This window comes from Natator depressus, chromosome 1 (genome assembly GCF_965152275.1).
Source record: "Natator depressus isolate rNatDep1 chromosome 1, rNatDep2.hap1, whole genome shotgun sequence".
Taxonomy (NCBI): domain Eukaryota; kingdom Metazoa; phylum Chordata; order Testudines; family Cheloniidae; genus Natator; species Natator depressus.
The window spans coordinates 275556770-275569680 of NC_134234.1; the positions used below are offsets into that span (position 1 = coordinate 275556770).

Consider the following 12911-nt stretch of genomic DNA (forward strand, 5'->3'; position numbering starts at 1 on the left):
ATGGGACCCAACTACAAGTGATGGGTTTGGGTCAGGTGTGATTTGTATAGCACACATCGGGGCTTGGCTCGGATTGAATAGTCTTTTATCACTCAGTGTGCCAACTATGTTATTCACAATGGGGGAGGTGTATACTGGGTGATGGGGTTGAAGCAGAGGGAGATGGGAGAAAGATAGGGGCAGACTCCCCACAGAGCCTATCCGGTCCCCATCTCCTCCTACCTGTGCCTGGCTCCTATTCTCTGCAGTGCGCTCTATGATCCAGACAGCCCCGCTTCCCAGCTCTTGACATTTCCTGTCTCCAGCTGTGCCCCAGGCTCCCAGCAGCTCTGATCCCCACACTTCCCTGCGCAGTCATGGGTGCAGTATTCCCGGCTCCCTCTGTGCTGAGCTGCTGCCAAGTGCCCCCCAACCGGACCTAGTATTGACACCTGCTGGCTCAGAGGATGCTCTGCAGTCAGGAGGGGAAGAGGCCCCACTTGCTCGGTTCCTACTCCACAGCCCAATCCCAGATGCCATAGTGGCTGCTCCAGCCCTTCCAGGTCACACTCTTGCCTCCATACCCCTGCTCATGAAGTACAGGGGCAGAAATGTACATCAGTGCCCTCAATGTATCTATCCAGGGGGTTGGGCCAGGCTTTAAAATTAGGCCCAAGCAGACCTCTAGTTCAGACCCTTTGTTAGCATCTTGGCATGCAGGAATATGCTGTCACGGGGTGCCAAAACTGTCCAGCGCAGGCAGTGACGGTACAAAGGATCAAAACCATTTCACCAATGAAGGGGGACCTGTTGCAGCCAGAAGGATGGAGAAACTGCAAAGGAGATGGCCAGCAGTCAAAGAAAGCAGGTGCTGGAGTATGGGATCTGTCGGCCCTGGAGACAGGTACTTCTGTGAGGATCCAGCCATTAGAGAGACACTAAAGGAGTAATGAGGGGTGCAGTGGCAACCAGATCATAGAAGGTGATTACACAAGAGGGACAAGTGATCTGAAGGAACAGGAGACACGAGCCAGCAGACAACACCCAGCCAGAAACTACAGAGATCATCACAGAATGGAGACGCAGAGAACCATCCAGAAGCCAACCCCACGGGGAAGGAGGGAACTCCGCAGAGAGAGTTTGCTAGATTATGGTGACAGGGAGATGGAGATCAGTTATTCCTGGTGTGGTCACTTGTTGAGGAGACCAAGCTGTCTCAAAGAAATATGTAACTAGCTGAATCTGTGGTTAAAATGAGACTCCAACTTGGCTCTGTTGGAGGGCAGAAGGGACACGGAGCAGGAGTTTGGGTGTCAATTATTTGTTTATATCAACATTGTATGTTAAAATGTTTGTAAAATAATGAAGGAATATCATGATCAGTTGAACTGGAGTCAGAGGCCCATGTTTCTTCCCTGGAGGGACTGTTATTGATGGGACACCAGGAAAACAGAGAATGTGGAGAGAGACTCAACCACAAAGACAGAGCAGAACACATGGTTTAACAAAGTTTCACTTGTTCAACTTAACCTGCATTCAGCTTTACTCTTTGCAAATGAAACACTGCAGCACCCAGCCTGGGAAGAGGCAGATGTTAGGGGTTAGAGCTTCTGCAATGGGAGCCCACAATCACCTTACTAACACATCTGGGAGAGTGAGCAACATTAATGTCACATGCTGGGCCCGGGCAGGGGGAATTCAAAATCAAAAGACAGACCAAAATCCACAATATAGACTTTAAAAAAAAATCTCATTATATTTGGGGTTCAGCTCATGAGTGCTGATCTCTTGAGATTGGCAGTATTGTAACTGTCACATGACCCCAAAAAGGTTGAACTGCAAAACAGCAGTACCCATGAGGCTGGAGTTCTGGGGAGGGTGTGCTTAAATTACTGGCTTAGAAACCTGTAGGATCCAGTGTATGGATCCAAACACAGCAGCCTGATGAGCATCCAGCAGAAGGAGCTTGACCCCGGCTGTGATAGAAAGCACATAGGAAGTCCACCAACACACTTACAAGTTCATTTACCACTATAATAGGCCAAGTGAGACAGATACAGCACATCCAACTCTATTGCATGGTTGGAATTTTTCACACATTAGGAAAGGAGAGACTTAAAGATTTGCTAAACTGCTTGCTTAAAATTATTTATTTTAAGCAGCTTCAGGGTATGTCTACAATGCAAATCACGGAGTATAAGGTGTGTAGCTACACGCTGCAGTGAAAAACTGGCTGCTCCCACAGCACAATGCGTTGCTACACATGTCAGTGAAAGACTTCGGCAGCTGCCTATAGCACAGAAAGGCTCTGGAGCCTTTCTGCATTTCAGGGAGCTGCCGGAACCTTTCCCTGCTGTTCCCCTGCTGCCAGAGTCTTTCCCCATTGCAAGAGCTTCCCCCTGCAGCAGGGAAAGACTCTAGCAGTAGGAAGGCAGTGGGACACTGGGGGAGGCACTGCTTGGGTGTGTAGAGAGCCGCGTAGGGCAGAGGTTCTCAACCTTTTTCTTTCTGACCCCCCTCATGATATAAAAATTCCACGGCCCACCTGTGCTACAATAACTGCTGTTCTGCATATAAAAGCTAGGGCTGGCATTAGGGGGTAGCAAGCAGGGCAATTGCCTGGGGCCCCATGCCATAGGGGCCCCGACAAAGTTACATTGCTTAGGCTTCAGCTTCAGCCCCATGTGGCAGGGCTCAGGGATCTGGGCTTCAGCCCCATGCAGTGGGGCTTCAGTGAGTCTAATGCTGGCTCCGCTTGGAAGCCCCCCTGAAACCTGCTCAAGGGCCCCAGTCCCCTGGTTGAGAACGACTGGTGTAGGTTATATACTGTGACAATCAGGGTCCAGACCCCTCCTCCACCACCCCCCGGGGAGAAAAGGGGCTCTTAACCCCAAAGAGTAAGCATTTGAATCAGCTGGTTGTATACAATGTTGTGTATAAAAATATGTGGAGTAAGGTCTTTTATGAAAGCATGTAATGTTTTGAACTTGATGGCCATTACGAGATATGTATACAGACTGTGGTTATGTATTTATCTATATCAGAAGTGGGCAAACTGAGCTCCTGGCTGGGGAGGCTCACCCCCGGACCCTCCCCCACTGTCCCCCCTTCCCCACAGCCACACCGCGGCATGGGCAGAGGGGCTGCGAGCTCCTGCTTCTCTGAGCAAAATGGTAAGGGGGTGGCGGCACGCGCACGTGGCGGTGAGGGGTTGGGTAGGGAGTCCCAGGGGATAGTCAGGGAGCAGGGGGTAGTTGGATGGGGCGGAGGTTCTGGGGCAGTCAGGGGTCGGGGAACAGGGGACGGTTGAATAGGGCGAGGGAGTCCCAGGGGGCCTGTTGGGGGGTGGATAGGTTGGGGCAGTCAGGGGACAAGGAGCAGAGGGGTTGGAGGTCGGGGGTTCTGAGGGGAACAGTCAGCGGGTGGGAAATGGGAAGGGGCAATAGGGGGCGGGGGCCAGGCTGTTTGGGGGGCACAGCGTTCCCTACCTGGCCCTCAATACAGTTCCGCAACCCGATGTGGCCCTCGGGCCAAAAAGTTTGCCCACCCCGATCTATATAGAATACTATGCCTATGACTTAAGCTACAATTTCAAATATACCTCACTGCAGGGAGGAGTGCATTCCAAGCTACGTGTTTACACAAAACCGCATGCAAGTAATGATCCATGTTTCAACCCAGGAAAAGACAAATAATTACAGTTAATGGGAAGACCCTGAGACACTCCAGCTACCAAGTCAAGAGGGAATTTTCCCCATTATGAGTAACGATGAATCATCATAGTCGACGGAAGTGGGTGGGGGGACAAAAACCATGCAAATCCTTAAAAAAGAAGGGCTTTGAAGTGAAGGCTTTATAGAAACTGATGGGCAGCCTCTAAACAGGACACTGTCCCTGAAATGCTTTATCCCATCTATGACAGGACATATGGTGTGTGCGCCAAAGTGAAACTGATAACTGGGGGCAGTTTTCACATGTTTGGGGTGACGAACCAGAGGGGAAAGGTCTGAGTGTCTTGTAGTTAAGAATTTGGGGAGATTTACATAGAAAACTATACATATAAAATGATGGGGTCTAAATTAGCTGTTACCACTCAAGAAAGAGATCTTGGAGTCATTGTGGATAGTTCTCTGAAAATATCTGCTCAGTGTGCAGCAGCTAGGGTTGCCAGTTTTGGGTGGACATATTCCTGGACGTTTCATCACAGCACAATCTTTAATTAAAAAATAATCTTTAATTCCTGGAGACTCCAGGACAATCCTGGAGGCTTGGCAACCCTTGAAGCAGCAGTCAAAAAAAGCTAACAATGTTAGGAACCATTAGGAAAGGGACAGATAATAAGACAGTAAATATCGTAATGCCACTTTATAAATCCATGGTGCACCCACACCTTGAATACTGCATGCAGTTCCCTCTGCCCCTTTCAAAAAAGATATATTTGAAATGGAAAAAAGTACAGAGAAGGGGAACAAAAATGATTAAGGATATGGAATAGCTTCCATATGAGGAGAGATTAAAAACACTAGGACTGTTCAGCTTGGAAAAGAGACAACTAAGGGGGGGGATATGATAGAGGTCTATAAAATGAATGATGTGGAGAAAGTGAATAAGGCAGTGTTTTTTACCCCATCTCTTAACACAAAAACCAGTGAAAATTAATAGGCAGCTGGTTTAAAACAAACAAAAGGAAGTACTTCACACAATGCACAGTCAACCTGTGAAACTCATTGCTATGAGATGTTTTAAAGGCCAAAATTATAGGGGGGTTCAAAAAAGAATTAGATAAGTTCATGGAGGATAGGTCGATCAGTGGTATTAACCAAGATGATCACGGATGCAACCCCACACTCTGTCTCTCTAAGCCTCTGATTGCCAGATGCTGGGACTGGATAACGGAATGGATCACTTGATAATGACATGTTCTGTTCATTCCCTTTGAAACATCTGGCATTGGCCACTGTTGGAAGAACTGGATACTGGGCTAGATGGACTACTGGTCTCATCCAGTATGGGCATTCTTATGTTTTTATGTTGGGATCACCCTGAAAGGAGTAACTAGGCTGGTGGAAGTGAGGATGAGACTTTTGTGCTTGTGAGCTGGTGTCAGGACTCTGAGCCATAGCAGCATAGAATTAAGGCACCCAAAGCTACAAGACAGGCAGCGACAGAACCCCTTATTGATCTGCATGATACTCAAAATGTCACACATACCCACAGGGTTCAGGGTTATGCTACTCACCTAAGCAGTGTCTCAGTGTCTACACTGCTGTTTATACCCATACTAGGGGAGCATGCAGTGTAGACATACCTTTAATTTTTAAAAGTGATGTCCTACCTGCTAATAATGAAGTTCTTGTCACATATGGATATTGTCATGTATGTTGGGGCCAGTGGCCGTTTACCTAGACCACTTGAAAAAGATATGCATGAGTGATTTGGTATTTATCTGAACAGTAGAAGTTTTATATGATTCATTCTTTCTTATGTTTGAGTAGCTGTAGCAATATTCAGTTGTTGGAATATAAAAGTGCTCTTGAATTAGACCTGTAATGATTACCAGATCATTTATTTAAATCAAAATAATAGAACATTAACATTGTTTTTAATTATAGTTATTTTGAGAAGACTTCAAAGATATGCTTATATATTATAGATGCAGTATGAAATGTACCATAAAGGCCTGGATAACGTTACTGGATTTTAACTGATTAAATTGCTGCTCCCTGCACACCATTATGCCCAATTTACGATAGTGAGGTATACCTCTCAGGCCTTGTCTATACTACGAAATTAGGTCGAATTTACAGAAGTCGGTTTTGTAGAAAGCGTTTTTATACAGTTGATTGTGTGTGTCCCCACACAAATGCTGTAAGTGCATGTAGTCGGCGGAGTGTGTCCACAGTACCAAGGCAACTGTCGACTTCTGGAGCGTTGCACTGTGGGTAGCTATCCCACAGTTCCCGCAGTCTCTGCCACCCATTTGAATTCTGGGTAGAAATCCAAGTGCTTGATGGGGCTAAAACATTGTCGCGGGTAGTTCTGGGTACATTTGCGCCTTTTTTCTTGAGTTAGCTGTGCAGACGCCATAGCACGGCAAGCATGGAACCCGCTCAGCTAACCATCACCGTATGTCTCCTGGGTGCTGGCAGACGCGGTACTACATTGCTACACAGCAACAGTTTATTGTCTTTTGGCAGCAGAAAGTGCAGTATGACTGGTAGCCGTCATCGACGTAGTCCAGGGTGCTCTTTTAACTGACCTCGATGAGGTCAGGGGTGCCTGGGCAAACATGGGAGTGACTCAGCCAGGTCATTTCCCTTTTAAGTTTCATCTCATGGCGATTCAGTCCTACCGGCAGTGCACTGTCTTTTAATCTGCAGCCAGCAGAAGATGATGGCCAGTAGTCATACTGCACCGTCTTCTGCCGAGCACCCAGGAGATGATGATGGCTAGTGGTCGTACTGCACAGTCTGCTGCCAGCAAGATGTATAAAGATAGATGAAGTGGATCAAAACAAGAAATAGACCAGATTTGTTTTCTATTCATTTTCTCCTCCCTCCCTCCGTGAAATCAACGGCCTGCTAAACCCGGTTTTGAGTTCTGTCTTTGAGGTTTTGAGTTCTATCCTTGAGGGGGCCATTCTGTTTCTTGCAAAGGCATCCCCTTTGTTGATTTTAATTCCCTGTAAGCCAACCCTATAAGCCATGTTGTCAGTTGCCCCTCCCTCCACCAGAGCAACGGCAAACAATCATTTTGCGCCCATTTCCCTGGTTTGCCCAAGCAGGGGCAGACGCCATAGCACAGCAAGCATGGAGCCTGTTCAGCTCACCACAGCAGTTATGACCATTGTAAACACCTCGTGCATTAGCGTGCAGTATATGCAGAACCAGCACCTGAAAAACCAGGCGAGGAGGCGATGGCAGTGCAGTGATGAGGACATGAACACACTTTTCTCTAAAACCGTGTTCCCCCGCAATTTGGCGATCATGGTGTTAATGGGGCAGGCTCATGCCGTGGAACGCCGATTCTGGGCCTGGGAAACAAGCACAGAGTGGTGGGACCGCATAGTGTTGCAGGTCTAGGATGATTCCCAGTGGCTCCGAAACTTTCGCAGGGCACTTTCATAGAACTTTGTGACTTGCTTTCCCCTGCCCTGAAGCGCAAGAATACCAAGATGAGACCAGCCCTCACAGTTCACAAGTGAGTGGCAATAGCCCTGTGGAAGCTTGCAATGCCAGACAGCTACTGGTCAGTCGGGAATCAATTTGGAGTGGGCAAATCTACTGTGGGGGTTGCTGTGATGCAAGTAGCCAATGCAATCACTGAGCTGCTGCTATCAAAGGTAGTGACTCTGGGAAATGTGCAGGTCATACTAGATAGCTTTGCTGTAATGGGATTCCCTAACTGTGGTGGGGCTATAGACGGAACGCATATGCCTGTCTTGGGACTGGACCACCAGGGCAGCCAGTACATAAACCGCAAGGGGTACTTTTCATTGGTGCTGCAAGCTCTGGTGGATCACAAGGGACGTTTCACCAACATCAACGTGGGATGGCTGGGAAAGGTTCATGACGCTCACGTCTTCAGGAACTCTGGTCTGTTTAAATGGCTGCAGGAAGAGATTTACTTCCCAGACCAGAAAATAACTGTTGGGGATGTTGAAATGCCAATAGTTATCCCTGGGGACCCAGCCTACCCCTTAATGCCCTGGCTCATGAAGCCGTACACAGGCACCCTGAACAGTAGTAAGGAGCTGTTCAACTATAGGCTGAGCAAGTGCAGAATGGTGGTAGAGTGTGCATTTGGATGTTTAAAGGGTCGCTGGCGCAGTTTACTGACTCACTCAGACCTCAGTGAAACCAATATTCCCATTGTTATTGCTGCTTGTTGTGTGCTCCACAATCTCTGTGAGAGTAAGGGGGAGACGTTTATGGCGGGGTGGAAGGTTGATGCAAGTCGCCTGGCCGCTGAATACGCGCAGTCAGACACCAGGGCAGTTAGAAGAGCACACAGGAAGCGGTGCGCATCAGAGAAGCTTTGAAAACCAGTTTCATGACTGGCCAGGGTACTGTGTGGCACTTCTGTTTGTTTCTCCTTGATGAAAACCCGCCCCCTTGGTTGACTCTAATTCCCTGTAAGCCACCCACCCTCCCGCCTTCAATCACAGCTTGCTTGCAAAGGAAATAAAGTCACTATCATTTTAAAAACATGTATTCTTTATTAATTGATTATAAAAATAGGGAGATGACTCACAAGGTAGCCCAGGTGGGGTGTGGGAGGAGGATAGGAGGGAAGGAAAAGGCCACTTTAAAACTTGTTGAATGCCAGCCTTCTGTTGCTTGGGCTGTCCATTGGGGTAACGTGGTTGGGTGCCTGGAGCCTCCCACCCCACGTTTTTGGGCGTCTGGGTGAGGAGGCTATGGGACTTGGGGAGGAGGGAGGACGGTTAAGCAGGGGCTGCAGCGGCAGTCTGTGATCCTGCTGCCGTTCATGAACCTCCACCAGATGCCAGAGCATGTCCGTTTGACCCCGCAGTAGTCCCCAGCGTTTCCTCATGCCTCCTCTGATCTTCCTCCTGCCACCTCTCCTCATGTTCATCGGCCACTGTCCTGTACTCTGCTATTGTGTCCCTCCACACAGCTCTCTCAGTGCCGGACAACTGCATGAGCTCAGAGAACATGTCATCGCGCGTGCATTTTTTTCGCCGCCTTATCTGAGATAGCCTCTGGGATGGAGGAGGGAGTCTTGAAAAATTGCAGCTGCTGGAGGAAAAAAAGGGAGTGAAGTATTAAAAAGATATATTTTACAGAACAATGGCTATACTCTTTCACGGTGAACAACACTATTCACATTACATAGCACATGTGATTTTGATACAATGTCGCATTTTGCATCTTATATTGAGTGCTTGCAGCTTTGGTGTTAGAGATCACACACGCAGGGCCGGGCAACAGAATTCGGCTTGCAGGCAGCCATGGTAAGCCATAGTCTTTCGGCCTCTGCAACCTTCATAACAGCAGCCTCCTCCTTTTCCATACCAAGCAAAGCCCATTGAGTTGGCCATTTACTGCTGCAGTTTTCCTGTTAACGTGCAGCAGCAGAAACCAAACTAACCCCCTCCCCCCATCCAATTCTCTGGGATGATCGCTTTTCCCCTCCCCCCTCCGCCTGGCTGGTATCAGGGAAGATCCCTGCTAGCCAAACGTGAACAGCTCAGCGCCAATGGCCTCCCCCCCCCCCAGCGTGTGGCTAACTGCGGGGAGGATTTATTTTCAGCCACAGGCAAACAGCCCAGTAGGAACGGCCACCTCTGAATGTCCCCTTAATCAAATTCCCCTATTTCAACCAGGTTACCATGAACGATATCACTCTCCTGAGGATAACACAGAGAGATAAAGAACGGATGTTGCTTGAATGCCAGCAAACACCGGGACCATACGCTGCCAGGCTTTGTCATGCAATGGTACCAGATTACTTGCTACTAGCATGGCGTGGTAAAGTGTCCTACCATGGAGGACGGAATAAGGCTGCTCTCCCCAGAAACCTTCTGCAGAGGCTTTTAGAGTACCTCCAGGAGAGCTTCATGGAGATGTCCCTGGAAGATTTCCGCTCCATCCCCAGGCACGTTAACAGACTTTTCCAGTAGCAGTACTGGCCACGAATGCATCCCAAGTCCTCAGGGCTACTTAATCATTAAAAAACGCTTGCTTTTATAACATGTATTATATTTAAAAAGGTACACTCACCAGAGGTCCCTTCTCCGGCTTTGGTGGGTTGGGAGGGTATTTCAGTCAGGGTGATAAAAAGATCCTGGCTGTTGGGGAGAACGGTGTGCTGTGTGCTCTCCCCAAGCTCGTCCTCCTCCTCATCTTCCCCATCTGCAAAATCCTCAGCCATGGCGGAGAGTACCCCATCCTCGGAGTCCACGGACAGGGGTGGGGTAGTGGTGGCAGACCCCCTAGAATTGCATGCAGCTCAGCGTAGAAGCAGCATGTCTGGGGCTCTGTCCCGGAGCATCCGTTTGATTCTTTGGTTTTCTGGTACTCTTGTCTGAGCTCCTTAAGTTTCACGCGGCACTGTGTTGCGTCCCTGATGTAGCCTCTGAGATTTTTTGAAACGTTTTGGCATTTCGTCTTTTGGAACGTAGTTCTGATAGCACGGATTCCTCTCCCCGTACAGCGATCAGATCCCGTACCTCCCGTTCGGTCCATGCTGGAGCTCTTTTTCGATTCTGGGACTGCAGGGTCACCTGTGCTGATGAGCTCTGCATGGTCACCTGTGCTGATGAGCTCGCCTGGCCAAACAGGAAATGAGATTCAAAAGTTCCCGGGGCTTTTCCTGTACACCTGGCCAGTGCAGCCGAGTTCAGAGTGCTGTCCAGAGTGGTCACAATGGTGCACTGTGGGATAGCTCCCGGAGGCCAATACCTTCAAATTGCGTCCACACTAACCCTAATTCAAAACCGCAATGTCGATTTCAGCGCTAATCCCCTTGTTGGGGACGAGTACAAAAATTGGTTTTAAGAGCCCTTTATGTCGAAAAAATGGCTTCGTTGTGTGGACCGGTACAGGGTTAATTCGAATTTAATGCTGCTAAATCCGACATAAACTCGTAGTGTAGACCAGGCCTCAGATGACTAGTTAGCATGAAATTTTGTACAACTTAAAAAACAAACAAAAATGGCACAAAAAGACTCCCCACTTTCTCAATTCTTCTAAACTCTCCATTTTAATCAGTAAATTAAAGAGAATTACTGGAACAGGAGAGAACACTGTTCTGTGAGTAAGTAAGGAACTACACACAAGAATGAAAGCAAATTGGGCTGTCTGGTGTATGACATCATAGAAGGAAGTGTAATGGAATACAAAGTAGCAAGTGCCATCAGTATTCTACTAATACCGAGGATTTTCAGAAGTATGCACTGAAATTCATCCAAAACTGAATATTGCAGAAATAACTACACTTAATTAGAAGAGTAGGAGATCCAGATGAACTGTGAAGTTGTACAAAGATTTATTTCATTGAAACTCTTCACCTTCTGCCTAGATAAAATCTTTAGACACACTTGAATGAGGAAGAATGACATGCCCAAGTCTCCTCAGATTTTCAAACGACATATTAGCTGAAACTCTCCCGTTTACACTGCCCTGGGTATATTTCTACTCTGCCCTTTTGAGCTTTTTAAATAACTGTTTTGTGAAATGTCAGAGACAAACTGTGTATTCTTACTATTAATTGCAATGACATCCCGGATGGCATTTTGTGTTTATAGTATATATTTCCTCTTTCTGATAAATAATACACTTTCACCTTCAATTAACTTTTTCATAGCTGGAGTGTGGCAGTAGAAGGATAAAATGTGTCTTAGAAAGGTGGGAAGTCTACTATCCAAAACCTTTTTAGTCTACAAGAAATTTTTATATTTCCTTATTGCGATCAGTCCAGCAAGATGATTCCAGACCAGCTGGTGAAAAAACAGCCATATATTGCCTATGTAAGCAATTACTGCTTGAACCAAAACTAACTTCACAGAACACTGTCATTACTAGTCAAAAAGAGTCTGTTATGCCAATGGTTAAAAATTGTTCAGGGGGCTGCAGATTATAACAGTACGATCTCCAGATAAGCACAGGAGTGGAAGACCATACATTAATTAATGTAGTACAGCTCTTACCTCGGGTGTACATAGTGGATCTAAGTATCTTGCATTCCAAAAGTTACTGAAATTTTGTATCACTAAACACTGACAGTTATAGTGACTCTTGAACACAAAATGATTCAGAATGCTAAAATCAAATATCCTGGCATTTCTATGAATTGCTGGATTTCCTGGATCTCCTGAGTTAGAATTAAGACAAACCTTGCCAAATTCTGCCATCAGTTATGGCTATCATACATACTCCAATGAAAGCTAGAATTTACCTTACAAACTGGTAACAGAACTGTGACATGTCTATCAGTGTTGGAGTACCTAGGATCCTTATTTCTCATAGTATCTGCGTTTGGTTGTTGTTTTGGGGCTACAGTTATCTAAAATGCAAAATATTGGAAATAATATTTATGTTTAAAATAAACAGATTAATTTCAGGCAGATCTATATAAATTGTGTTTAATGACATCAGTTTTGAATAAAGAGACAGCAAGGGAGAATGACATATAATAATACCATTTGAAAGAAGTTGAGACTAAACATAGGGACTGAAGGACAATGATAAACAAGCAAGATGACCTGCCTTTACAACTGTATTATTCTACATGGCTATGTCTACACAATTCTGCTTCATTTAATACTGCATGGTAATGTTCCAGTTTTTAATCACAGTATGAAATCATACTAGCTCCATGTTCTAGTGATTTCTCCCTCTTTCTTTACCTCTGTACAGTAACATAATAGTCTGCTTATGGTCCCCAGGAATGCAAACGAAACTGCATTCAAATGAAAAAATATAAAAATATTACATGAGATGAGAATTTTTCTGAAAACAATGTTCCTTTTCGATGCACACTGTTGATATAATGTGTTCCATCTGCAGCCACCTCACCATTATCTGTGTTTCACTGATAATGTGACCCACCATGCTGAAACATTATTTCCTCAAGTGCTGCATGTGAGTTCAATGATGAGAAGAGCGGAGAAGTGAACAGAATGTTAAATAGAATGGGGGGAAGAGTAGAGATCATTGCTTAAATAGAAGAGAGAAGTATAAAGAGGTGTTGGTAAAAATAAAAATGTAAGATGAGCATTAGGTCCAAAAGGGAAAGAATAAGCAGATGTTCCTTTTCTGGTATATTCAACATAAAATATCAAGTAATCATTCACCCCCAGTCTTCAAACAAAATTCCCATTGATCTCAATGGAAGATCAGTGAGTGGAAGAAGATAAATCCATGCTAATTTGATTGCAATCTAAATTTCAATCAAATAAAATTGTG

At 46.1% G+C, this 12911-nt stretch overlaps 1 protein-coding gene across 3 annotated transcripts in view; it reads left to right on the forward strand.

Moving 5' to 3' along the window:
• The window catches only part of LIN7A (lin-7 homolog A, crumbs cell polarity complex component), a 78115-nt gene that overhangs the window by 14737 nt on the left and 50467 nt on the right, over positions 1-12911 (forward strand). Inside the window, exon 1 of one of the 3 annotated variants that reach the window (XM_074951315.1) lies at positions 9360-9600. The exons of the other annotated variants lie outside the window; for them this stretch is intronic. The gene's annotated coding sequence lies outside the window, so the exon portion shown is untranslated. Of the gene's footprint in view, positions 1-9359; positions 9601-12911 lie in introns of those variants that run through there. 3 annotated transcript variants of the gene reach the window in all.